The 26,552-nt window shown below is 45.7% G+C and overlaps 1 long non-coding RNA gene and 1 other non-coding gene across 4 annotated transcripts in view; one reads left to right on the top strand and one right to left on the bottom strand.

Moving 5' to 3' along the window:
- Positions 1–7,340: 7,340 nt before the first annotated feature.
- Positions 7,341–7,412, bottom strand: TRNAY-GUA (transfer RNA tyrosine (anticodon GUA)). Its single transcript has one exon. It is a non-coding gene; the product is annotated as a tRNA-Tyr (tRNA).
- A 2,801-nt stretch (positions 7,413–10,213) lies between these two features.
- LOC138992140 (uncharacterized) overlaps positions 10,214–26,552 on the top strand; it is a 49,527-nt gene continuing 33,188 nt past the window's right edge. For 2 of the 3 annotated variants that reach the window (XR_011468046.1, XR_011468045.1), the window contains exons 1-2: positions 10,214–10,375; positions 24,107–24,164. This is a non-coding gene — a long non-coding RNA (uncharacterized lncRNA). Of the gene's footprint in view, positions 10,423–24,106; positions 24,165–26,552 lie in introns of all 3 variants that reach the window. The other variant, XR_011468047.1, reaches the window with a different exon arrangement.

Raw genomic sequence — 26,552 nt, forward strand, 5'->3', positions numbered from 1 at the left:
CTAAAGCCTCTAATCTCTAGCAAACTGCCAGTGCTCCTGCACTTTGACTCAGCCATTCCCTCTTCATGAATTTTCCTTGCAGATATATTCATAGAGCATAAAATGATTGACGCACCAGTTTATTCATTGCCATAGGATTTAGAAGCCTGGAAACAACCTCAATGTCCACAAATAGAGGCTTGCTTAAATAGGGTGTGCTATCCATATCATCGGAGAAGGCAATGGCAACCCACTCCAGTACTCTTGCCTGGAAAATCCCATGGACAGAGGAGCCTGGTAGGCTGCAGTCCATGGGGTCGCTAAGAGTTGGGAATGACTGAGCGACTTCACTTTCACTTTTCACTTTCATGCATTGGAGAAGGAAATGGCAACCCACTCCAGTGTTCTTGCCTGGAGAATCCCAGGGACAGAGGAGCCTGGTGGGCTGCCGTATATGGGGTCGCACAGAGTCGGACACGACTGAAGCGACTTAGTAGTAGTAGTATCCATATCATAGAATATTATGAAACCATGCAAAAGGATGAAAAAGTAAACTTCCCTGGTGGTCCAGTGGTTAAGAACCTGCCTTGCAATGCAGGGGACACAGGTTTGATCCCTGGTCCAGGAGGATTCCACATACCTCAGGGCAACTAAGCCCAGGCACCACAACTACTGAAGCCCACATGCCCTAGAGCTGGTGCTCCGAAATAGGAGAAGCCTCTGCAATGAGAAGCCTGCACACTGAAACTAGAGAGTAGCCCCAGCTCTCCCCAACTAGAGAAAAGCCCGAGCAGCAGCAAAGACCTAGCCCAGCCATCAATTTAAAAAAAAAAAAAAAGGAACGAAACTCTCTTTATGTAGCAGTTGGGAACAATTTCCAAGATATATTGTTGGGTGAAAAATAAGCTCCTATTTTAAAAAAGAGGATGAACTAAGGGAAGAATATGTGTAATTTCAAAATATGTACAGAGGATCTCTGGAAGTGAAAGGAAATGAGGGACTGCTGGATTAGGAAGTGGGGGAAGGAGACTTTACTGACCAAATAGACTACATGTCCTATGGTACCATTTGAATGCTGTACCACGTGGACCAATTGTCTGTTTAAAATATAAATTTAACACAAGTTGTTCCCCCGCTCTCGCCAAAGGGCTACTTCACCTTTCATCTTCCTTTCATAGTTTTGGTTAACTGATGAATTTGAATTTACAATTAGAAAAATGGCTTGCATGTCTGGTAACATGGCAGACTAGCTAACTACTGTTCTCCCACCAAGAACAGCTAATTATCACAGTGAAATAGGAACAATATCATCTGGAATATATCTGTGAGCTGTCAGAAAGTTAGAAATCCTCAGGCTAGAAGCAAAGAAGAACACTGAAGGCAGCTTGGACCCTGAGGGCTTGCCAAGAGGCTCTGGGGTCTGCAGAATGTGAGGATTTTAATAGGAGAGTCCCTCACAAACACAAAATCCCAAAGGTCCATACCATCAAGGTAAGATGAATTAAAAATGCCACCACACCGCCCGCAGTCTACAGGCAAATAGCCTATGTTAAATCTTAGCATGGAGAACAGTGAGGAACTCCTTCCCTTAACCCTACCCCTGAGAACTCTTAGGGCTGTCCAGGTGGCACTAGTGGTAAAGATGGGAGTCCCTCAGTCATGTCTGACTCTTTGCCACCCCATGGACTGTAGACTGCCAGGTTCCTCTGTCCAAAGAACCTGCCTGCCAAGGCAGGGGACATGGGTCAGGAAATTCCCTGGAGGAGGACATGGCAACCCACTCCTGTATTCTTGCCTGGAGAATCCCATGAGCAGAAGAGCCTGGCGGTCTTACAGTCCATAGAGTTGCAAAGAATCAGACACGGCTAAAGCAACTTAGCATGCATGCATGCACAAGAAATTATAAACCCAAGCTGGTTCTCACAAACGATTGCAGCCTGAACTTCAAAACCTCAGGCTGAGGATGTTCAGTTGTCCTTGGCAGACAGTGTTCTCCAGAGCCTGATAGAAACAAATACAGAATCTTTATGAAAGAACTCGTGTTTGGGAATTTCCTAGTGGCCTAGAGGCTAGGATTCCAGGCTTTCAGTGTGGTGGCCTGGGTTCAATCCCTCACCGGGGAATTGAGATCCCACCTGTGATGTGGCAAAAAGAAAAGAAAAGAAAAGTACTCACATTAATCTTTGGACTCAAAGAATTTCTGCAGATAAATTAGAAGAAAATTGAGAAGATCAATAAACACATAAGGAAATAAGGCATCAGAAACAGAAGCTTACAGGATACAAATGCAGAATCAGACTTGCAAAAACAACCGATGTTGACACAATCAGAGCTGGGAGATTCAAGAAATAAAAGGGACAGTTAAAACTCTGAGTAAAGAGCAAGGGCTATTGAAAAAGAACCAAATAGAACTTGCAGTAGTAAAACAGATTTACTGTATGCAGATAACCATCAATGTGAAGGTGGGACTTCTCTGGTGGTCCAGTGACCAAGACTCTGAACTCCCCATGCAGGCAGTCCAGGTTCGATCCCTGGTCAGGGAACTAGATCCCACATGCCACAGCTAAAAAGATCCTGCATGCTGCAGTTAAGAGCAGCCACACACACACACACGCACACAAAATCCCAAGGTCTGTCCTCCTCAAAAAGCCTATAAAGCATGTGTAGTGCCCACCAGAGACCTGTGTGTGGCAAGTATTGATTGTTGCTTACCCAGCAGACCTCACCTTTAATGAGGTTGTCAGGTGGTGGTAGATTCACGGGAGGCTGGCTTCCTCTCAAGCCCCAGAGGCGGAATCCTGATTGTTCAGAATCTAAGCAAATCATAGTTGTCTGTTCCCTTTGCCTGCCATTGACAGCCAAGGGCATATGAAGCCATTCCAGGCATGAAGATGTGAGAGGAAGCCTGCTGAGGACTTTGGGGAAGTTCTTTGCTCCTGAAGAGAGGTGTATGGCAAGAATTAGCCTTTTTCTAACTCTAGTTATGGTGACTTAGCAGCAGCAGCAGCAGTCATGATGTCTGTAGTGTGAAGCATGGAGCTGCAGCAGCCCTATCAGGACCATAAGGGGAGCTGACCTATTACATTGACGGGGGAGAGGCCAGTACATTGAGGATGAGTGGCAAGAGCTGAGGCCCTTGATGACCCAATTTTGCTGTTAAGTTCACCAATTCTGACACCACCTGACCTCCAAAATCCTTCTTCTGTGAATATACTTTTTGTTATTGTTTAAGCCATTTTGAGTTGAGCTCTTAGTGACTTACAGCAGAAAGCTTCTTGACCAACACACCAGACTCTGACGCTGCAATGCACACCTAGGCCAGCAGGTCGAATTCAGAAATGGGCGCAGGGGCTCAATTCACGACCAGCTGGCGGTTCGCCTGGAACTTCTGGAAAACTCTGATTGGCTGCCTGCAAGCTTACAGAGGGTCAAGGGTCCGGGGGCAATGGGATGTGTTTTGGCACTTAGGACTGAAGAGGAGTACCTGTTTTACACCAAGAGTTAAGCTTTGACATCACTGATTTAGTTACTCATTACAAGTCTGTAGCCGCTAGGCAAGCTGGAAGGACAAACAGGAGTGTGGAACAAATACCGTGTGTCCGTGTGTCGTCTGAGTTCCCTCCCTCCCACCCTCACCAACCCCCTTTTTGGTGCCATAACCACCCTCTCTTCAGTTACAGTCCCTCTCCCTGGCTTTTTGACAGGAAGTAGAATGATGCTCCTTCTAAAGGTTTGTGTGTGGGCTGGATCCAGTCCCATGCATGCCTTCAGAACTAAGGAATAAGGCTGAACTCTTAGACAGCCCCATCCTGCCTTGGGGGTGAACTCTCTTCCCTAGCCCTGTCCTTTTGCTCAACACATCCACTCTGAACCTAAAGGTGTGCTGGAATTCCTTTATAGGAATTTATGGATTCACCTCCCAAAGCCATTCATTCTAAAGGCATGGGAGGAGGTCACTCTGCTCTGTTATGCCTCTATGATCTTGCACATACTATTAACTCTTCTTCTATGACCTGACAGGCTCATACTTATTCTTCAAGATCAACTTAAACATCGTCTCCTCCACGAAGCTACCATAATTCCCAATCTCCCTTCTCATCAGTACCCCTTGTTTTTGTTTTGTTTTGTTTTGTTTTGGTAATTTTTGGCTGCTCTGGGTCTTCGGTGCGGTGCAAGGTCTTCTCATTGTGGTAGCTTCTTTTGTTGCAGGGCCACCTCCAATAAAGTAGTAATTCATGCTGCAATATAGGTGAACCTTGAAGACATCATAAAACTGCATATTACAGGATTCCATTTATATGAAATGTTCAGAATAGACAAATTCATGAAGACAGGAAGCAGATTAGCGGTTGCCTAGGAGAAGGCAATGGCACCCCACTCCAGTACTCTTGCCTGAAAAATCCCATGGACGGAGGAGCCTGGTGGGCTGCAGTCCATGGGGTCGCTAAGAGTCGGGCACGAATGAGCGACTGCACTTTCACTTTTCACTTTCATACATTGGAGAAGGAAATGGCAACCCACTCCAGTGTTCTTGCCTGGAGAATCCCAGGGACAGGGAAGCCTGGTGGGCTGCCGTCTGTGGGGTCGCACAGAGTCGGACACGACTGAAGCGACTTAGCAGCAGCAGGACTACAGGAAGTAGATGCCTAGGAAGAGGAGGTAGTGACTGCTGATGGGCATGGTGTTTCTTTTTAGGATGATGACAGTAATCTAAAACTATGGCATTAGTTGCACAATTCTTTTTCTTGGCCATGTTTTGCAGTTTGTGGGATCTTAATTCCCTGAGCAGGAGTTGAGCCCAGGTCCTTGGCAGTGAAAACATGAAGTCCTAACCACTGGGCCACCAGGGAATTCCCTACAATTCTTGAATATAGTAAAAACCATTGAGCTGCACACTGTAAATAGGTGAATTGCATGGTATATTAATTATATGTCAGTAAAGCTGTTTTGGAGAAGGCAGTGGCACCCCCCTCCAGTACTCTTGCCTGGTAAGTCCCATGGACGGAGGAGCCTGGTAGGCTGCAGTCCATGGAGTCGCTAAAAGTCAGACACGACTGGGCGACTTCACTTTCACTTTTCACTTTCATGCATTGGAGAAGGAAATGGCAACCCACTCCAGTGTTTTTGCCTGGAGAATCCCAGGGACGGCGAAGCCTGTTGGACTGTCATCTATGGGGTCACGCAGAGTCTGACACGACTGAAGTGACTTAGCAGCTTAGCAAAGCTGTTTTATTTATTAGATAGGTAGACAAACCCCAAACAGAGGCAGCAGAGAGCCTTCCCTCTGCTTCCATGGCAGGGATTTCTCTCCTGTTTGCCTTTAATCTGTTTATCTCCCTGTTGACTGGAATCCACCCAGCCAGCAAACTCATGTTTGCTCTGTGGTAACATCCCTTGGGTGTGCCAGGCCTGGGGCCTGACTTTTCTCTGCAGTCCTTGCCAACTAGGTCAGTGTCAGGGAAGGCAAACAGCCCAGGCTGGCCCTGTGGAGAATGTGTGACAACACGAGGGCGTGGGAAGCAGTCTGAGAGCCCCTGCACAGAACAGGTTCCCCTGGAGAGCATGCTGGAGTCCTTGCTTCTGGTCGAAGCTGCCTGTTGCTGAGCCAGGAGGCGAAGCCAGATACCAGTGTGGGACTAAAAACAGGAAAGCCCTTCCCCAGGGCAGGGACAGATTCTGGAGAGGCATTATGGTGAAAAGGAAGGGAACAAACATGACCCAGCACGGCCTGCTGAAGACTCTGTGCTATTTGCTTTACCTAAGCCATGTCCGACCCTTGAGACCCCATGAACTGTGGCCTGCCAGGCTCTTCTGTCCATAGGATTCTCCTGGCAAGAGTACTGGAGTGGGTTGCCATTTCCTTCTCCAGGGGATCTTCACAAGCCAGGAATTGAACCTGGTCTCAGGTTCCCGCGCTGCAGACAGATTCTTTTACCAACTGTGCTATGAGGGAAGCCCCATTTGCTTTACCTACTGATCTCTAATTCTTCCAATGACCTTGTGAGGGGTGAAGGAGAGACTTTTTTTTATTCCTGTTTTACAAACGATGGGACTCAAGTTCAGAGAGGTTAGGTAACTTGTCTAAAGTTGTATGACTAGAAGTATGTGAGCCAGATTCCACTCTTAAGAAAAAGAAAATTCCAACCAGTTATACACCCCACAATAGTGGACTGGTTTAATTAATTATGCTTCATTCATACAGTGGGACACTATGCTGCTGCTGCTGCTGCTGTCGCTTCAGTCGTATCCGACTCTGTGCGACCCCATAGACGGCAGCCCACCAGCCTCCCCTGTCCCTGGGATTCTCCAGGCAAGAACACTGGAGTGGGTTGCCATTTCCTCCTCCAATACATGAAAGTGAAAAGTGAAAGTAAAGTTGCTCAGTCGTGTCCGACTCTTAGCGACCCCATGGACTGCAGCCTACCAGGCTCCTCCATCCATGGGATTTTCCAGGCAAGAGTACTGGAGTAGGTTGCCATTGCCTTCTCCAGTGGGACACTATAGAGAAGCTAAAAAGAAGTAAGCATGCATTCAATACTCATACGGAATGATCATCATGATGTATTTATCTTCATTTATTTATTTGGCTGCACTGGGTCTCAGTTGCAGCCCTCAGGATCTTTTGCTGCAGTGCCTAGCCCAGGTGGCATTAGTGATAAAGAACCTGCCTGCCAATGCAGCTGCTGCTGCTGCTGTCGCTAAGTTGCTTCAGTCGTGTCTGACATTGTGCGACCCCATAGACGGCAGCCCACCAGGCTCCTCTGTCCACAGGATTCTCCAGGCAAGAATACTGGTGTGGGTTGCCATTTCCTTCTCCAATGCACATATGCATTCTAAGTCTCTTCAGTAGTGTCCGACTCTGTGCAACCCTGTGGACAGCAGCCCACCAGGCTCCTCTGTACACAGGATTCTCTAGGCAAAAATACTAGATTGGGTTGCCATTTCCTTCTCCACTGCCAATGCAGAAGACATGAGAGACACAGGTTCGATCCCTGGGTCTGGAAGATCCCCTGGAGGAGGGCACGGCAACCCACGCCAGTGTTCTTGCCTTGAGACTCTCATGGACAGAGGAGCCCCGCAGGCAGGCTACAGTCGATAGGGTCACAAAGAGTTGGACACGACAGAAGCAACTTCACACACACACAAACACACATACACACACACGGCCTCTCTACTTGTGGTACGCAGGCTTAGTTTCTCTGAAGTATGTGGGATCTTAATTTCCTGAAGTGAAGTGAAGTTGCTTAGTCGTGTCCGACTCTTTGCGACCCCGTGGACTGTAGCCTACCAGGCTCCTCAATCCACGGAATTCTCCAAGCAAGAATACTGGAGTGGGTTGCCATTTCCTTCTCCAGGGGATCTTCCCAACCCAGGGATCGAACCTGGGTCTCCCACATTACAGGCAGACGCTTTACCGTCTGAGCCACCAGGGAAGCCTTAATTCCCTGACCCAGGATCAAATCCACATCCCCTGCATTGCAAGGCAGATTCTTAACCACTGGACCACCAGGGAAGCCCCATAAGGCTTTTGTTTTTTGTTTCTATTCTTCTAGAAATGTTTTAGTTGTGTCTCTGTAAGAAGATAAAATCTCTTGTAATCCATCAATTCTACTTAATTGGATGTATATCAATTTTCCTAAAACACGGTACAGCCTCAACAAAACACACCTGTGGGCAGGATTCAATCCACCTGCAGTGTCAACCAGGATGCTGCCAGTATGGGCTCCAACTGGGGAAACCCTGAGGGGGAGCAGTAAGGTCCTGAAAAGAACAACAATTGAACATTAAGTTCAAATGCGTTTACATGGCAACTGCAATCTAATTAGGTTTGTCTGGCGTCTGGTATTGACCTGGAGTGTTAGGTTTTTTGGTGTCTTGTCTAATTAGACAGATATTTAACCGAGCATGTAAATGTGCTTTTTTTTTTTCCAACCATAAAGACTGTTTCTTGATTGGGAAAATATCTGGTAAGTATAGTAATATGATTTCTGTGTATGTAAGCAATTTCCTCTATACTAAGCCCAGGAAGATGAAAATACCCAGGAACACTGTACCATTCACAGGGCATACTGATTGGATGTTAAGCTTCTTTTAGCATCATAGTAATTTGATCTCCAGCAAAGGCTTAAAAAGAGTTTTCAATGAAATGAGTGGGGACTTCCTTGGCAATCGAGTGGTTAAGACTCTGCATTTCCAACATAGGGGGCACAGGTTCCATCCCTGGTTGGGGAATTAAGATCCCACAAATGCAATGGGCCCACAGGTGGGAGACCAAGTGCTTGAAATGTTTCAAAGGTTACTTTTTATATTTCTTTCCATAGTCAGTAGAATGGATCTTCCCAAAGGCAACTGTTTCTAAAAGAAAATGTCAATAAAGGATACAAAATAATACACATAAATTACCAACTGAGCTGTGTAAATATTTTATTTAGCTGTTTCACACAAGCAAAACATCCTAGGAAGCAGGGCTTTCTGGTGCTGGCCTGTCATTTTATAGAGGTTCCTTGGCAGCCCATGGTCCAGTTAAAGATGTCAGGTCCAGGGGCCCTGAGCAGGCTTGAATGAGCAGATGAAGGGGAGATGGGGAGCAAGGGCATACTTGGGGAGATCCATCCTGGCGGTAAAACCAGGAATGGGGCTCAGAACTAGGAAATGGAGTTGCCCAGGAGGAGGCAGGAAAATAAATACATTTGCGGTGTAACCAGGATCCCTCTTACTGCTCAGGAACAGGAAGCATCCTGGGGAATGGAAAAGTCCATGAAACCAAGACACCCACACCAGGGACTTTTGGGGTTTAAGAAAGACCTCGGCCATTTCCACTTTTGGACAGCTCTTCTACTACATTCAAAAATGAAGAAGTGCCAAAATAGAAAGCATCAGGCAGAAATGCTTTAAGCTACCCACAACCTAAAACCTGATTTTTTAATTTTTATTTTTAATTTTTTTTTCATTTTTTTGCCATGCCTCACAGCATGAGGGATTTTAGTTCCCTGACCAGGGATGGAACCCATGCCCCATTCGGTAGAAGCACAGAGAATTAACCACTGGACGACCAGAGAAGTCCCTAAAACCTGATTTATTGTGTTCAAAGAAATGAGTTTGTTTCCTGGTACTATAAGAAGTCTGGAGATGATGCTGGTATTGGTTTCACTGGGCCCCAGGCAATTTCTATCTTTCTAATTCACCATCTTTAAGAAGCTAGCTTTGGGACCTATGTACCACCTCCTACCCGCAGGATGGTCACTACAGTTTTAAGCATCATGGCCTCATTCAAGGCAGGGATGAGGGTGAATAGGGGTAGCACCAGCAGCTTTGGTTCCATTTAAGGAAACAAAAGTTTTCCCAGAAACCTTCAGAATTCTTCAGCTTCTGCTTTATTGGCTGGAACAATGTCATGTAGCACTCTTAGCTTCAAGAAAGTCTGGAAAAGAGAGCATTTCCCCACCCAGACGATACGGTGGAAGAGGCCAAGGAGACGGGAGTTGGGAATTGGTCTTAGATTAGTCAGCCTGCAGGGTCTGGTGCCTTGGCTTACAAAAATTGCAGGCTATTTTTAATGTTGCCCTTTACCAAATTATTTTAATGTTCTATACTGGTACGACAGAGGATGAGATGGTTGGATGGCATCATTGATTCAGTGGACATGAGTTTGGGCAAACTCTGGGAGATAGTGAAGGACAGGGAAGTCTGGCGTGCTGCAGTCCATGAGGTCGCAGAGAGTTGGACATGAATGAGCAACTGCACAACAATATTGGTACCGACAATATTGGTACAGATATACGGAAAAAATGAGCTATAATGGTGCTACTCGGAAGGCAATTAGAAATTTATATTTTGAAAATTGAAGTGCTTTGCTGGCAGTGTGGCCCAGCAATGAGAAACAAATTTAAAGACTCCTTTTAATACTATCAGTGAATTTTTGTGACTCTGCGTAAGTTGAATTTCAGAGAATTGACCAAGTGTGAAGCTGAGGTGTCTTGATCTAGTGATGTAGACGTAGAAGGCACATATAACGCGTAGATGTAGAACTAGGTAGTGACCAACTTTGAAATAGCATCTCCAGAATTAGACACCCCTCCCCCCAGCCGCCTGGCTAGAAGACGTGCTGACAGCCCCGAGCCTCGCTGCTGCTGCGCTGGCTGCTTTACAGTTGTACTTGCAGCTGGCCAGCCGGCCGGAAGGAAAGCAGGAGGCGGGGCTTAGGCAGCCCTCCGCAGCCTGCCAACCCACCTCCTCCTCCCACGAGAGGTTTGCGAGAAGGGGGAAGAAGCCAGGAGGGTGTGAGAAGTGGAAAGGAGTCTTTCCGGATCCCAACCCCCGCCCCGGCCCAGCTTATCAAGATTGTACCATTTCCTTTTCTTCCTCCAGGGCGATTCTTTTCTCCATATTACAAGAGGTATGTCAACTACAGTCCAGTGCCTGCCTGCCTGGCGTTCAAGGAGAGTGAGTGCTTAACATGCGTTAGCCTCTTCTGCCTCCTTCCCTCTCAAATGATCTCTCAACCCAGGTAGTGAGAAATGAATCTTCCCTTCCTCCCGGGAACATATTCTGATTTCATTTCTCCTTGGGATTGCTCAATTTCTCTTCCCGTGTTTGCGGTTTCCCCAAGCATGTGATCTGCGTTTGGCAACTCCTGTCCTGGGGCAGTATGGACGGTGGAGTTACGCCTCTCACATCACATTTCTGTACCACAAAGTCAAATTGCACTTTCAGCTAGACCCACATGTCCCCTGGCCCTGCTGAGGGCTCTCCTCTCCCCAGCCCCAGTTCCAGGAACTGTCCCATCTTCCTTGTGTTCCAGCTCTAATAGCTGAAGGACATTTCTCCCTCCCCACTCTCTCCTTTTTTCGGTCACCCACAGGACTCTTTAGACTGTAGCCCATCAGGCTCCTCTGTTCATGAAAATCGTCAGGCAAGAATACTGAAGTGGGTTGCCATTTCCTTCTCCGGGGAATCTTCCTGACCCAGGGATAGAACCTTTGTCTCCTGCATTGTATGTTTGGAGGACTCTCCACTGCATGGTTTTATTAAAAGGAATCACCTACCTCCCACTAGAGAAACTAGAAATGCTAGATTTTCTCTTTTTTCAGCCTCCCCTTTGCAACATGATCCTGGGCATGTGGCTCAGGCTCGCCAATCAGAGGGGCCTGTGCCAGGCTTTGATGGGGAGCTGGCATGGCCTGGATGAGCAGGGACCCCAGAGAATGCCCACTCTCAGTGGGGGAGAGCATAGCAGATCTGGATTCCTGTCACAGTGGGGGCATGGCACGCACACGGAATTTCCATTTGCGGTGACGTTGCTGACTGTAGCTTTGAGCCTAGTTCTCAAGCATTGGATGGTTCTGTGAATGGTCCACTAACATTTTGAGACATTTTCTGCTTAATTTAGTCATTCCATGTCAATGGATTCCAGCTAGGAACCTTGACAGTTAGTTACCTAGTAGTTGAGTCCCTGACCTAACCTTCCAAGCCTGACTGTCTCATCAGTTCCCACCTGAAGTAAGAGAAAGGACCCAGAATGCATCTCAGGGAAGGATATTAATCTACTCATGTTGTTCTTTTGTGTCAGGGGAGGCCATGCTATGGAAAGTGTACTTAACCCAGTCAGAACCACCCGCTCTAGTTTTCATTTTGTCTAAACTAACCTGGTGACCTTAGGCAAGTCACTTTCCCTCCATGGGTTTCCTCATTTGTCAGATGGTTTAAATGGAGATGCTGATCAACAGATGTCACATTTCTACGTGGTTCCTGTTCTTGGAGCTTGAGTTTCATCACAGTGCTTCCGTTTAATGGAGTATTTTTGTTTTTCCTGTAATGACTTGTAACTATAGTTCAAGCAAGAAAGCATGATGCATGGTTAATTTTATTGTCCTGTGCCACCCTGGTTTCCAACTCCAGACTCAGCTCTATCCCAGCCTTAAAAGCTCAAGAGCTGGAACTCTACAAAACAAAAATTAAAATATGTGTGTTCAAGCTGTTAGTTAGAATGAAGTGTGCCTTCATTCTACTTCTGGGTGGCATCCTGTTTACTTATGTATAGTGATGGCTTATGAAGTCAGCCCAGGCATGGACTTGAATCCTGGCTCTGAGTGGCCTTGAGTGAGGACCATACAGGTTCCCACATACTGCTCCACGGTACCAACTAACAGGTTGGCACTGACTTACCCTCCTGAGAAGGCTGTGAATTTCTCAGGTGCAGGAACTGTGTCTTATGTGGATTTCATGTCCCTGCTTTACCCCTCTCACTTTGACTTCTATATACCTATGTATATGTAGAACATTCCTGGAAGACCACCCAAGAAACTGACAGCTGTGGGGGCAGGGAAGATCGGGACTATGGAAGTGGGGGACTTACTCTTCACTGTGCAATCTTGAATATTTGACCATGAACATAATGTAACTATTTTTAAACTGCTTAATAGGGAAATAAGAAAACTCACATCTCCATTTTTATTTCATTTTCTGGCAGTAAAAAAATGTATTTGTTCAAACCCTGCCTTGAAGGAGGTGGACATTCTGATTTCTCTGTCTAGCTAGGGATGGTTGCTTACCTCTCTTCAACCTGGAAGGCCTCCCAGAGGTGGTGCCTTCTGGGGACAGATTAGGAGTTAGTCAGTTGAGGGAATGTATTCCAAGCAGGGGGACCACCATGAAGGTGTGAGGGTGAGGGTCTTGTGAGAAAATACAAGAAAGGTGGACTTGGTGGCGATCAGCCCGAAGGGATGGGATAGGTCATTTAGGGCTCCCAAAACGTCCTAGAAATTTGAATCCCTGGACTTTATCCCAGACACAGTGGGAAGCTGCTGAAAAGATTTCAGGTTGGTAAGTGATACTGTACAAAGCAGCAACTCTCATGTTATGAGCAGCTCCCATGGCTTGTCAGTTAGACAGCTGGGTTCTCGATCATGGGACCCTCTCCAGACCACCAGTTTATACTACTGTTAACCCGATAATTACTGAAATTGTAAATTATTTTTAAATTATTTATATTATTTATTTTTGTTTTTGGTTGCGTTGGGTCTTCGTTGGTGCACACGGGCTTTCTCTAGTTGTGAAGAGCGGGGGCTACTCTCCAGTTGCGGTGCTCGGGCTTCCCTGTGTGGTGGCTTCCCTTCTTGCAGAGCATGGGCTCTAGGCACGTGGACTTCAGTAGCTGTGGCACAGGGGCTTATTAGTTGCAGCTGGAGGCCCCTAGAGCATGTAGGTTTCAGTAGTTGCGGCACACAGGCTCAGCTGTGTGCTTGCTATCTTGTATCTCCCCAGGCCAGGGATCAAACCTGTGTGCCCTGCTATTGGCAGGCAGATTCTTATCCACTACACCACCAGGGAAACCCCTTTACTACTTTTTGTCCAAGAGTCAGGTCAGTGCTGGGACTTCCTGGTGTTCTAGTAGTTAAGAATCTACCTTCCAATGCAAGGGACACGGGTTCAATCTCTGGTCAGGGAACTAAGGTCCCACAGGCCACAGGGCAAGTAAGGCTATGTGTCACAACTAGAGAAGCCTGTGCATAGCAACGAAGAACTTCCACACTGCAAGGACCCGGCACTGCCAAAAAAAACAAAGGTCAGGGCTACTATCCTAGATGATATTTGCAGTGATGTTCATTAGGGATTTCATGGAATCAGGTTTTTAGTGACGGGGAAATGTAGGAATTCAGTTCAGTTACAAACCCAGGTATTTTTGAAGAGCACTTGGGCTTCTGCAGACATGTTTAACTTAAAAATCTTTTTTTGATCTGAATGCCTTGAAATAGAAGACACCTAGGTAATTGTGGAAGCTCAGAATTCCTAAGAAATTGTCAGAAGAGTTCAGTTTTTTTCTGCAAAGGACCTCTGAGCACTGAGCCTGTGGCAGTATGAAACCTGACAAGCAGAGGTCCCTGCCCTCCGTGAGGTCAGTCTAGAAACATGCAAGAGGATGTGAGATTAATGTGATAATTTTAAACAGGAAGTTCTACCGTCAAACCCTGATATTAAAGTGAGAGCAGAGAAGAAAACATTTGTATATCTTCAAGTTTAAGCTAAGATTTTTTTTATGTATATATTATGGATTTTACCTCTTTTCTCAGGGCTAAATCGGTGATGGCCAACCTTTCATGAGGTATAAGTTGACTATCATTTTCCCAGCTTTAGCTGCAACACCATAACTATGGCCCTTATTTTCATTTGAGGGCTGCAGGGTGAAAAGTACAGTGAAAGTGAAAGTTGCTCAGTTCTGTCCGACTCTTTGAGACCCCATCGACTACGCAGTCCATGGAATTCTCCAGGCCAGGATACTGGAGTGGGTAGCCTTTCCCTTCTCCAGGGGATCTTTCCAACCCAGGGATTGAACCCAGGTCTCCCGCATTGCAGGCAGATTCTTTACCAGCTGAGCCACCAGCCACGGATGCAGGGTAGCTTAATGAATACTTACTTTGCATTAAGTTTAATAAAAGTTGAGATAAAATACATCTAAAGCAAAAAGAAAAATGCAAAGAGTAATTTACAATTCAAACCAGAACTCTTTTGGATTTCCCTGGTGGTCCAGTGGTTGAGAGTCCACCTGCACAGGACACGAGTTCGATCCCTGGTCCAGGAAGATCCCACATGTCATGGAGCAGCTGAGCTTGTGAGCTGCAACTGCTGAGCCCATATGCCCTAAAACCTGTGCTCAGCAAAGAGAGAGAAGCCCCTGCTTGCCACTAGAGAAAGCTCATGCATAGCAACAATAACCAAGCACAGTCAAAAATAAATAAATTATTTTTTAAAAAGAAAGCAGAACACTTTCGAGAGTGAAAGGGGTGAAATTTTAAAATCTCACCTTGAAATCAGGTATGAACTGGGGCTGTCCTAGGGAAAGCAGGCACCTTCACTCTGTATCTCATAGGGAACTCATTCTGTTACCAGATTGGCTGACTGGACTCTCGTCAGGGTCGTGGCTTGGACCAAGACCTCTCGTCTCCGCCAGGGAGGTTCTCCTTCCAGTTGGATTCTCGCAGCCAATAACAAAACCCATGCTGAGACTGAAACAACACAGACTTTATTCAATGGCCAAAGAATGGAGAAGAGGGAGCCTGGTTTGCAAATCAAAACTTCACAACCCCACTTGGGCAGAGATACCCATTATATAAGAGGGTAGAAATAAAAGGGAGCGTACTGGAAAGTGTGAGAGGATTATTCACAACTTATCCAGAATAACGGATGGTTCAGACCCGAACTGATGCAACACTCCTTTCTTTCCCATCTTTGTTTAGGCTTTTCTAGTTGTTGTCATGGCAATTGGCAGGTGTGTCATTTAGCTAGTTACAAGAAGCTTATAATGAGGCTCAAGATCTACTGGAAGTCAAATCTTCCACCATCTTGGACCTAGATCAGGGGTTCCCAAGCCCCAAGCCATGGACTGGTACTTGTCCATGGCCTGTTAGAAACTGGGCCACACAGCAGGAGGTGACTGGCAGCCAGAACCGAAACCATTCCCCCCCAACCCCTGTCTGTGGAAAAATTGTCTTCCATGAAACCAGTCCCTGGTGCTAAAAAGGTTGGGGACCTCTGGCCTAGATGGTTATAACTGGTTCTTATCTTTTTCTCTTTGCAACTTCCTCTTGAAACTTAGATAAGAGCAGTTGGTTTTCATTTGCACACAGGCATAGAATTCTGGGGCACCAGCCTTGATAACAATTCTACTTAGAAGAAAAGAAAAGCCAGCTAGCTATAAATTTATTCCCAATTAAAGGTTTTGTTGTTGTTCAGTCACTCAGTTGTGTCCAACTCTTTGTGACCCCATGGACTGCAGCACACCAGGCTTCTCCGTCCTTCACCATCTCCCAGAGTTTGCACAAACTCATGTCCATTGAGTCAGTGATGCCATCCAACCGTCTCATCCTCTGTCATCCCTTTCTTCTCCTGCCTTCAATCTTTCAGTTTATTCATAAATGAGAGTTGACTATGTCCTACCCGCATAAACAGTCTGGAAGTAGGATGTTGCTGGTGGCCTTGTGACCCCAGCATACGAGCATGGAAGGCTCCCACTCCCTAGGCCTTTCCCTCCAAGTGCTGAGATGACAGGTCCAGCCCTTGCAGCCACACAGGAAGAAGAAAAGATGCAGCTCTGGGATCGGGAAAGCTGAGGTTTTCCAGAAATCCTCAGTGGGCTTCTACTTATTCAACCCTGGCCAGATACTCAGCCGTAGAAAGGAACAAAACTGATTTGCAGAGACGTGGTTGGGGTCACAAAGTGTTGGACACGACTGAAGTGACTAAGCACGCACGGATGGATCTAGAGACTGTCATACAGAAAGAGAAAAACAAATAGCGTATAATATCACTTATATAGGGAATCTAGAAAAAAAATGATACAGTTGAACTTATTTGCAAAGCAGAAATAGGAATACAGACATAGAGAATGAACAAACATATGGATACCAAGGCGGGGATGGAGGGGTGGGATGAATTTGGAGATTGGGATTGACATATACACACCACTGATTCTGTGTATGAAATAGGTAACTCATGAGAATCTGCTGTATAGCATGGGGAACTGTACTCAGTGCTCTGTGGTTACCTAAGTGAGAAGGAAATCCAGAAAAGAGGGGATATATGTATAGGTGTAGCTGATTCACTTTGCTGCATGGCAGAAATTAACACAACATTGTAAAGAAACTACTCCAATAAAAACTTAAAAAAAAAAACCCAAAACATTGGCCAGAACTGTCTCATAGTTTCCAGGCACAAAGGAAGTGAGACTGCCTGTTTACAATGGAGGAGTAAACCAAGGAAAGAGAGGCTTGGGAAGGCTTTGGGTCCAACCTATAGAGCATCTACCGCAGGCTCCAAGTAGGAAACACACACAGGGCCACGGAAACAGAAGAGAACACACCTAATTCTTCAAGGGTGATGGCGGTGATGAAAATGGCTCCCCAGAATGGAAGATCAGGCTCAGGTGACTTGAAGGATGGAGAGCTCCCCAGACAGACACAAAGAGTGAAGAAGGGCACTGTAGGCACAGTAACCACAGGAAGTGTAGGGTCAACCTCAGGAAATTAAGCCCAACAGGTAGGAAGGTGCTAATGAGCTTAATTTTCATTTGCTAGGAAATCATCTGGGGGCTTCTAAGTAGACTTTAGGGCATCCCCAGATCTACCTAATCAGAACCTTCCAGAGGTGCCTGGCAGGTTTGGGAAAGTTGGCTTCAGTCTTGACCAGGGATTCTCAAAAAAGGTGCTGCTTAAAGCTGCATTTCTAATTTCTATGCAGAAAACATCATGCAAATGATGGGCTGGATGAATCACAAGCCGGAATCAAGATTGCCAGGAGAAATATCAACAACCTCAGATATGCAGATGATACCACCTTAAAGGTAGAAAGCGAAGAGGAGCTAACCTCTTGATGACGGTGAAAGAGAAGAGTGAAAATCTGGTTTAAAACTCAACATTCAAAAAACAAAGATCATAGCATCCGATCCCATCACTTCATGGTAAATAGATGGGGGAAAAAATGGAAACAGTGACAGACTTTATTTTCTTGGGCTCCAAAATCATTGCAGATGGTGACTGCAGCCATGAAATTAAAAGACACTTGCTCCTTGGAAGAAAAGCTATGACATACCTAAACAACATATTAAAAAGCAGAGCCATCACTTTGCTGACAAAGCTCCCTGTAGTCAAATCTATGGTTTTTCCAGTGGTCATGTACAGATGTGAGAGTTGGACCATAAAGAAGGTTGAGTGCCAAAAAATTGATGTTTTTGAACTGTGGTGCTGGAGAAGATTCTCTAGAGTCCTTTGGACAGCAAGGAGATCAAACCAGCCAATCCTAAAGGAAATCAACCCTGAATATTCATTGGAAGGACTGATGCTGAAGTTGAAGCTCCAATACTTTGGCCACCTGATGCAAAGAGCCAACTCATTGGAAAAGACCCTGATGCTAGGAAAGATTGAGGCCATGAGGAGAAGAGGGCAACAGATGATGAGATGGTTGGATGACATCATTGACTCAATGAACACGAGTTTGTGAGAACTCTGGAGGATGGTGAAGGACAGGAAGTCTGGTGGGCTACAGTCCATTGGGGTTGCAAAGAGTCAGACACGACTTAGTGATTGAACTGAGCTGAAAGCTGCCCACAGGGTCCGTACCCGTGCCCCCTCACCCAGCCTCCAGGACCAGGCATCAGAGTGGCAGTCCATCTGGTGAGGAAGCTGCTTATTGAGGGGATGGTCCCTGGGTCACTGCTCTCCTGTCAGTTTGATGGGACCAGGAATGAAGGTGGATCAGTTCCGCAGGTGGGATGAATACAAAGCCTGGAAAACAGCAACAGAGAGTTATCCAAGTTCTTTCTGAAAGTGGCTGAGGCTGCACCTTCTCAGCATTTTGACCATTCCTGAACAATTCCCAGCCAGGGCCCCACCTTCCCAGGGAACCAGAAGGAACCAGGAGAAAGATGAGTCCTCGGTCGCTGGCAGGGCTTCTCTTGGGATTCACCCCCACAGGACTTCCCCATACCCCTCTCTCTATAAACTCTCATTCCTCACCTCCCTCACTGTGGAGCTAGCCTGGAGAAATGGTTCAATGTAAGCTACTGCGGGGGAGGGAAGATTGGAGGTAGAGGACGCAGATGCTGGTGTTTTTACCCCCTGTGCTACTTCAGAACAAACACAGGACCTCCTGCTATCAGCAACACTAGTTTTGCAGCCAAAGCACCATTTGTCTTGAGTCAGATATATATCCTAAATAAATCTCAGTAATCTCTGGGACTCTGGGTTGGCACTGGCATTGGTAGCTAGAGAAGACTTCATGCCAGTCCTCAAAATATGAGGTCGGACACCTTCCCATCTCTCCTTTTACTTCTTCAGTAAACATTTCTCTGAGAACTTGCCATCTGCCAGAGGCTGTGATGACGCTGGGGCCCCAGAAAGAAAGGCAAGCCCTTTGTTTGGAGTAGAGGAAACAATAAAGGAGTGATAAGCAAGTCAGCAAAAAGCTGTGACCACACTGGGGCCATCAAGGAGGGGACTAGCTTAGAATAGGATGGGGGCAGAAGTGGGGTGCAGGCAAGGCAGTCTGAGCCAGTCTTGCAAAGCCAGCTCTAGTTGACCAGTGCAAAGGAAGTTTATTCTTTTTTAAAAAATGTGTTTATTTTATTTTTAAATTTTTGGCTGTGCTGGGTCTTTGTTGCTTTGCACAGGCTTTCTCTAGTTTTGGAGAACAGGGCTGCTCTTTGTTGTGGTGCTCGGGATTCTCATTTCAGTGGCTTCTCTTGTGGAGCACGGGCTCTTGGGCCCACGGGCTACAATATTGGCAGCGCACGGGCTCTAGGGCACTCGGGCTTCAGTAGTTACTGCTCACAGACAGCAATTGCAGCTCATGGGACCTAGAGCCCAGGCTCAATAGTTGTGACTGGGGGCTTAGTGGCTCCTCAGCATATAGAATCTTCCCAGACCAGGGATCAAACCCATGTCCCCTGGGTTGGCAGGTGTATTCCTATCCAATGCGTCACCACGGAAGTCCAGCAAGTTTATTCTTGCTGGAATAAACCAGCCAGAGGGAAGACATCGCAGTGGGATTTCAGGGATAAAACAAGTGGTGTTTGCAGACTTTGCCTCTGCCATCTTCACCCCTGCTCAACCCCAGAAACTTTACTTCATCCCCAGTTCGACTAACTTTTTAGTACTTTGTGATCCAGACAGTGAGCAGAAAAGGCCCAAAGGGAAGTGTTTACTTGAGGGGAGGGGAGAATGAGTCAATCTTCTGATGAAGAGTGGAATGGGGAAGAGGGAAGGAGGAGGGTGTCACTCTTGGCCGTTGAACTGCTTCTAGAACTGTACCCTGCTGTACAGTTAAATCAGTGGGCTTGGAGCTGCCTTTCCTGCAAATCTTGGCATCTAGAGCCCTCCTGCTTTCCTCTGCCCACCAGCCACACTAATCCCCATAGCCACCCATCCATTCTCTCAGTCACTGATGCAAAAGATACTGTTCATGAGCAAAAGAAAGCCTCTGACCTCATGGACTTCCATCCCAGTGACAGAGACAGGCAAAAAACAGTCAAACCAGTAAAGGATAAAGAGGAACAAGAAACAGAAGGCAAAAGGGAGGGGGAAAAGAGATATACTATGTTGAGAGGCCTCCTCCATAACAAGGGGACAGGTGGGCAGAGACAGAAGGAGCCAGGTAGGTAGATATCTGGGGGCAACACATTCTAGGAGGAGAGAGCAGCACCTGCAGAGGTTCTGAGGCAGGACTTCCAGGGGAACTCCGAGGCTGCCATTGCTGCTGAAACAGGATGAGCAAAGCAGGGGATTCCTTGTAAGAGAAGAAACCCAGGGCTTCCCTCGTGGTCCAGTGGTTAAGAATTCATTCTGCAATGTGGGGATGCTGATAGCCTGAGTGCCCTAGAGCCCATACTTGGAAACAAGAAAATCCATATCAGTGAGAAGCCCAAGCACCAGAACTAGAGAGTAGCCCCTGCTTTCCCCGAGTAGAGAAAGTCCACACGTGGCAACAAAGACTCAGTGCAGCCAAAGAGAAGAGAAGAGCGATCCAGAAGGAGTTTCAGAGCACCAGCTTTGCAGTCATGCATGCCTGAGACCTGCTATTTGGTAGCTGTCTACATTTAGGCAAATTGCCTATATCTCCCCCACGGCTCATTCTCCTTGTCTATCAAATGTATGGAACAGTGTTATTGCCCTTATGGTGCTCCTGTTACTGAACTATACTTGGGTCTCCTTGCCCGAAGCACAGCAAAGCCAGTCTACCGACACTGGCTTGTGGTGAAGGAAAGTACACTGTTTATGGCATGGCTCCAAGGAGAGAGTGATGCTCAAAATCCCTTCCCCAGTGGCTTTCAGGGAAGGGATTTTCAAGACAGTGTGAGGGAGCCAGTCACAGGGTACGTGATCAGCTGGTGGGTAGTTCTCTGATGGGTTGATGGTGAGTTAACAGAGTGATGTTTCAGGAATCTCTGTGTTCAGTCTTCTGGTCTGGGGTCTACATTCTGATGGCCAGCATGCAGTAGGGGGTTTAGTATCTGTGAGACCGCTTAAGGAAATGGCTCCGAATATTATCTATCACCCTTGAAGAGGAACCAAAGGTCCTTGACTTTGTTTTTAATGGCTCAACTATTATTATTTTGTCTGGCTTGACTATTTTCCTTTGTTTCTTCATTTTCTCACTTCTCTGATTAAATTTGCACTTTAGGACTCAGGGAAGGCCTAGCAGGCTAGATATTTTCTACCAACAAGATGCTGGGGGACATAGGATCTGGAGAGGTCTATCTCCTTGGGAAGGCCCTGCAGAGTCCAGCTTGGTTTCATGCCACATACTTTTAGTATAAGTCATTTACTATGACTACTTTCCCAAAGAGGTTTTTCCCCAACAACATATGCTAAACTTATGTTTCTTATCATAGAAATATATACATAACATAAAATTTACCATCTTAACCACTTTTTAGCTTGCAGTTTAGGAATATTTTCACATGTTGAGCCACCGTCACCACCATCCACCTCCATAACCCCTTTCATCTTATAAAATTGAAACTCTCTATTTATTAAATTCCTCCCTCATCCCAGCCCTTGGCTACCACCACTGTACTTTAGATCTCTATGAATTTAAGCATCTCATATAAATGGAATGATGTAATATTTGTCCTTTCACGATTTGCTTATTTCACTTTTTTTTTTGGCCTTGCGAAATGTGGGATCCTAGTTCTCTGGCCAGGGATCAAACCCAAGCTCTCTGCAATGGAGGTGCAGTACCTGAACTACTGGACTGCCAGGGGAATCCCTGTCTAACTTCACTTAGCTTAATGTCCTCAAATGTCACCCATGTTTTAGCATGTGTAAGAATTTCCTTTCTTCTCAAGGCTGAATAATATTCCATTGTATGTGTCTATCACATTTTGTATATCCATTTATCCATAGAGGAACACCTTTTGCCTATTGTAAAGAATGCTGCTATGAACACAGGTATAGAGGCACCTCTTCAAGACCCTGTCTTCCATTCTTTCAGCTATATGCCCCCAAGGTATCTGCCCCCCTGGGTGGAACTGCTGAATCACGCGGTAGTTCTATTTGTAACTTTTTGAGGAACCTCCCTACTATTTTCTGCAACATCTGCACCATTTCACATTGCCGCCAACAATGCACAAGGGTTCCAACTTCTCCACATCCTCACCAACACTTGTTATTTTCTGGAGTTTTTTGGATAGTTCACATCCTACTAGGGGTCAAGTGTCTTTTTTTTTTTAATTTTATAAAAACATCTGAAATCACATGACAACAGCTTCTCTCCCACACTGTGTGTGGGGCATGTGGGCATCACATACCATCGATCACAACTTGTCCTCATGGCTTCCTCCATGCCTCAAGGGGGAGCAGGGGCTGCTACCCTCACTCTGGAGCTTTGATACAGGCCCCAAAAGCAAGGCCAGAGGAGGATAGAGTTCGGCTGGGTCTCGGCAAGACTGTTGCCAAAGTCAGAGTCAGGAGTCAGTTACTTCAGACGGAAGCAGACAGTTCCTCTTTGAATCAGTACTTCCTTCTGCTTTCTTTTCATTTGAGCAAACAGAAACCCTAAGATTTTAAACCATTTCCAGAGCAACCTAGATGTCCATTGACAGATGAATGGATAAAGATGTGGTGCATATATACAGTGGAATATTACTCAGTCATAAAAGGAACAAATCTGAGTCAGTTGTAGAGAGGTGGATGAACCTAGAGCGGGTCATATGGAGTGAAGTAAGTCAGAAGGACAAAAACAAATATCATATATTAATGTGTATCTATGGAATCTAGAAAAATGGTTCTGGTAAACCTACTTGCAGGGAAGGAATGAAGATGCAGATGTAGAAAACAGACGTGTGGACACAGTGGGGGAAGAAAGTGGGACTCACTGAGAATAGCATTGACGTATATATATGCTATATATCCAGTGTGAAATAGAGAGCTCGTGGGAAGCTGCTCCACAGCACAGGGAGCCCAGTTTGCTGCTCTTCGATGACCTAGAGGGGTGGGACGGGGGAGGGGAGGGAGGCAAAATGGGGAGGGGACATATATGTAATTATGACTGATTTGAGCTACTGTACAACAGAAAACAACGCAACATTGTAAGGCAAGTTTCCTCTAATTAAAAAATAAAAACACTTTCCAGGGAGTTCTGAGCTCCCAGCCAGACATAAGGAAACAACTTTGTTGTTTTTCATCTTCGTTTTGAACATGAGTCATTGGGAGGGCCTTCGGCAAGGGGTCCTCAGAATGGTCTCTGGAATGTGGGCAGATTGTTGCAGATCCTGTCTCTACCCATCCCTGCTCGACCCCTGTCTCTGCCCGCGGTTGCGCACCATATCTGATCTGGAGTGTTCTGTGTAATCACATCTCTTGCTTGTCCCCTCTGAGCTCCTCGGGCGCCTACTCCACCCCCTGCCCCGCCCCTGCTCACTGCGTGACTTTTTCACCTTATCCTAGAAGCACCGCAGGACACAGATCTCTCTCCCTGGGACACACCCCCAGCTCCCTGCTCTTTCTGGCTCCCTGCTCTGAGATCTCCTCATACCCCTATTCACCCTCCCTGGTTGGCCCCTGGGTCTATGACGGTGGGAGAGATGGGCACAGGCCTCGTTCTGGAGGAATGAGAAGGCGCAGCAGGAGAAAAACAGTAATGAGTCTGCAAATTGAGTGCTGTATTAAAGAAAAACTCAGTGCTACATTAAATTAAAAAATAAAGGTCCAGAGGCGAAAAGTGGAGAATCGAGTGGAGGATCTTGCTGCTGAGCCAGGGGGCTGGGGGCCCATCTCAAACCTTGGCTTTGCTGGTGAGGCTTGGGAGGAGGAACACTCCATGTCCATAGGGATCAAGGTCTCTGACTGCTGCTGATGGGTTGGCAGGAGAGGTGATGGATGCTGGGTATCCGGCTGGCTCTGCTGTACTTTTGGGGTGCCCAAGATGGGAGTGGAGGTGCCAGTCAGTGGGCCAGGTGGCCAGCTCAGGGTCTGTCAGCTCCTATGACTGCAGCATACAGCAGGCACATTGAACCTAGTTTGGGATAGTTGAGATAGAAGTTTCAGAAAAAGGCATGGTTAAAAAAAAAATAATAATAATAATAAAATTTTTTTAAAGAAAAAATGATGATTTTCTTCCCTGTTTGTTTTTTTACTAGAAATACCAGCTCCTCACTGATAACCTATGATGACAATGATGCTCCTAGTGATCACATGGTATGTGGCAGATGCTTTGCTGAATTCTTTACATGTGTTATCTCCCAACAATTAAATTGTCTCCCAACATTATCTCCCAAATTATCTCCCAACATTAAATCTTCCCAACAATCTTAGGAGGCTTTATCACTATCGTCATTTTATAGATGTCAACTAAGGAGTATATCACTAGGGAGGTTAAGGAAATTTAACAAGGTTCAAATGTGGTTTTTGGTTTAGTCACTAAGTTATGTCTGACTCTTGCGATCCCACAGACTGTAGCCCACCAGGCTTCTCTGTTCATGGGATTTCCCAGGCAAGAATACTGGAGTGGGTTGCCATTTACTTCTGCAGGGCATCTTCCCCACCCAGGGATCGAACCCAGGTCTACTGCATTGCAGGCAGATTCTTTACCAACTGAGCCATTGAGCTCCAAACTTTAAATTCTGTCTAAGTACAATATGTAGGCATTTTCTTTACCTGGCCTCAGGGCTTTCTTTAATTCCGAATTCTTTCGCCATAATTCACATTTAAACTACTTCTCCAGGTTCTGCCTTAAAAAAGCAAGGTTTAAGCATACTTTAAAAAAGTCTCTGTCTCTGTAATGGTGTATCTCCCCAAATAATTTTTCTGATGAAATCAAAAGAGGAATAGTCCAACTTCGTTGCGGCAAGAAGTTTTCAAATTTTAACTACAAAAGGTTATGGATGTATTAACTAATCTTATTATGGTAGTCATGTCTCACTATATATATATACCAGTTCATTAAGTTGTACATCGTAAACTGACATACTTTTTTATGTGGCTGCACTGTGTGACATGAGGGATTTTAGTTCCCCTAGAATGGATTGAACCCATGCCCCTTGAAGTGGAAGCAGATTCTTGATGACTGGGCAGCCAGGGAAGTCCAATAAAGATTTTTTACATCTATATTTAAGTTATTTATTTATTTTGACTGCGCTGGCTCTTTGTTGCTTTGTGCAGGCTTTCTCTAGCTGTGGAGAACAGGAGCTACTCTTTGTTGTAGTTTGGGAGCTTCTCTTTGCCGTGGCTTCTCTGGGTGCAAAGTACAGGATCTGGGCACATGGGCTTCAGTAATTGCAGCACTCAGGCTCAGTAGTTATGGCACTTGGGCTTAGTTGCTCTGAGGCATGTGGAATCTTCCCGAATCAGGGGTCAAACCCGTGTCTTCTGCTTTGGCAGGTGGATTCTTATCCACTGTGCCACAGGAGAAGTGCTCCAATAAAGATTTTTGATGGATGGGGTTTTCTCTAACAAGTTTACTTTCTCTAAGTTATTGGCTGTAAGTATAAAACTCCCTCTGTACCTTTGTATCGCCTCTGACGGGCAATTCACCTTTGCTCACCAGTTGGGAAAGGTTTTTACATTTGACAAAGAGATCCAAAGCAGACAATGCGTCTCTGTTTTGATATTTCAAGAAAAATACCTGTCTTAATACCTGATCCAACCTTAAAAATCAGGGAAATGACACAGAGAATAAGGATTCCCATAAACCTGTATTTATACTGGTAACTGGAATTAATGTAGACCTCAGGGCTTTTAGTGACTTCTTCTGACCTCTTCTGGATATATTTGGGATTGCATGGCAGTCAGGCCCTTTTAAAGCAACCAGCACAATGAGAATTATAGAGTAGAAGTACAAAGTGTTTCATCCAAATCCCTGACTTTTGAGATAAAGGAAGGCCCAGTGGGTTTATGTGACTGATCCAAGGTCATCCAGTTACACGGTGGCATACGCAGGAGTAGTATCTAGATATGTATTGTCTCATTTACTGGTAAAACACAGATGTATAAACAATGGTGAACTGCATTTGACGACTGATTTTGCATTATCTACAGAGAACCATCCTTATTAGAAATGGGGGAACTGGCATAGACAAAGTGGCTGATAACCAGGAATTTAAAATTAAGATTGTTTGCAGAAGGTCATAACACCTTCAGGCCCCATATCCCTTTATCCCACAATTATCTTCACTTCCTGTTTGATGATGTATGTAGATTAACAGAAAAGAGAGTCAAAGAATTCATTTTCATAAAGAGCTCTTTTTTAGTTGCAAATTCCTTTTCTTGATTACGGTTTGTTAAAATTAGTTTGCATTCCCAGAGGAAATTTCAACTGACTCTAGGGAAAAAAGACTGCCCAGGGTTAAAAGGATTGGTCCTTTTAAGAACTGACTCTGCTTACGTTCCTGCAAAGCCATTTGGGACAAAAGAAGTGTCCAGACGTTTTTGTGCTTCAGGAGCATGAGTTACAGGTCTCCACTTTGAGCTATATCCAGATTAGAAAGCTGAATGACCACAAATATAGAGTCAACTTATTCCACATTTTAAAAGATCCAGATACATAGCATTATCTAGGTGAGCAGAGTATCATATTTGAAAGAACAA

This window comes from Bos mutus, chromosome 19, assembly GCF_027580195.1.
Source record: "Bos mutus isolate GX-2022 chromosome 19, NWIPB_WYAK_1.1, whole genome shotgun sequence".
Lineage (NCBI taxonomy): Eukaryota > Metazoa > Chordata > Mammalia > Artiodactyla > Bovidae > Bos > Bos mutus.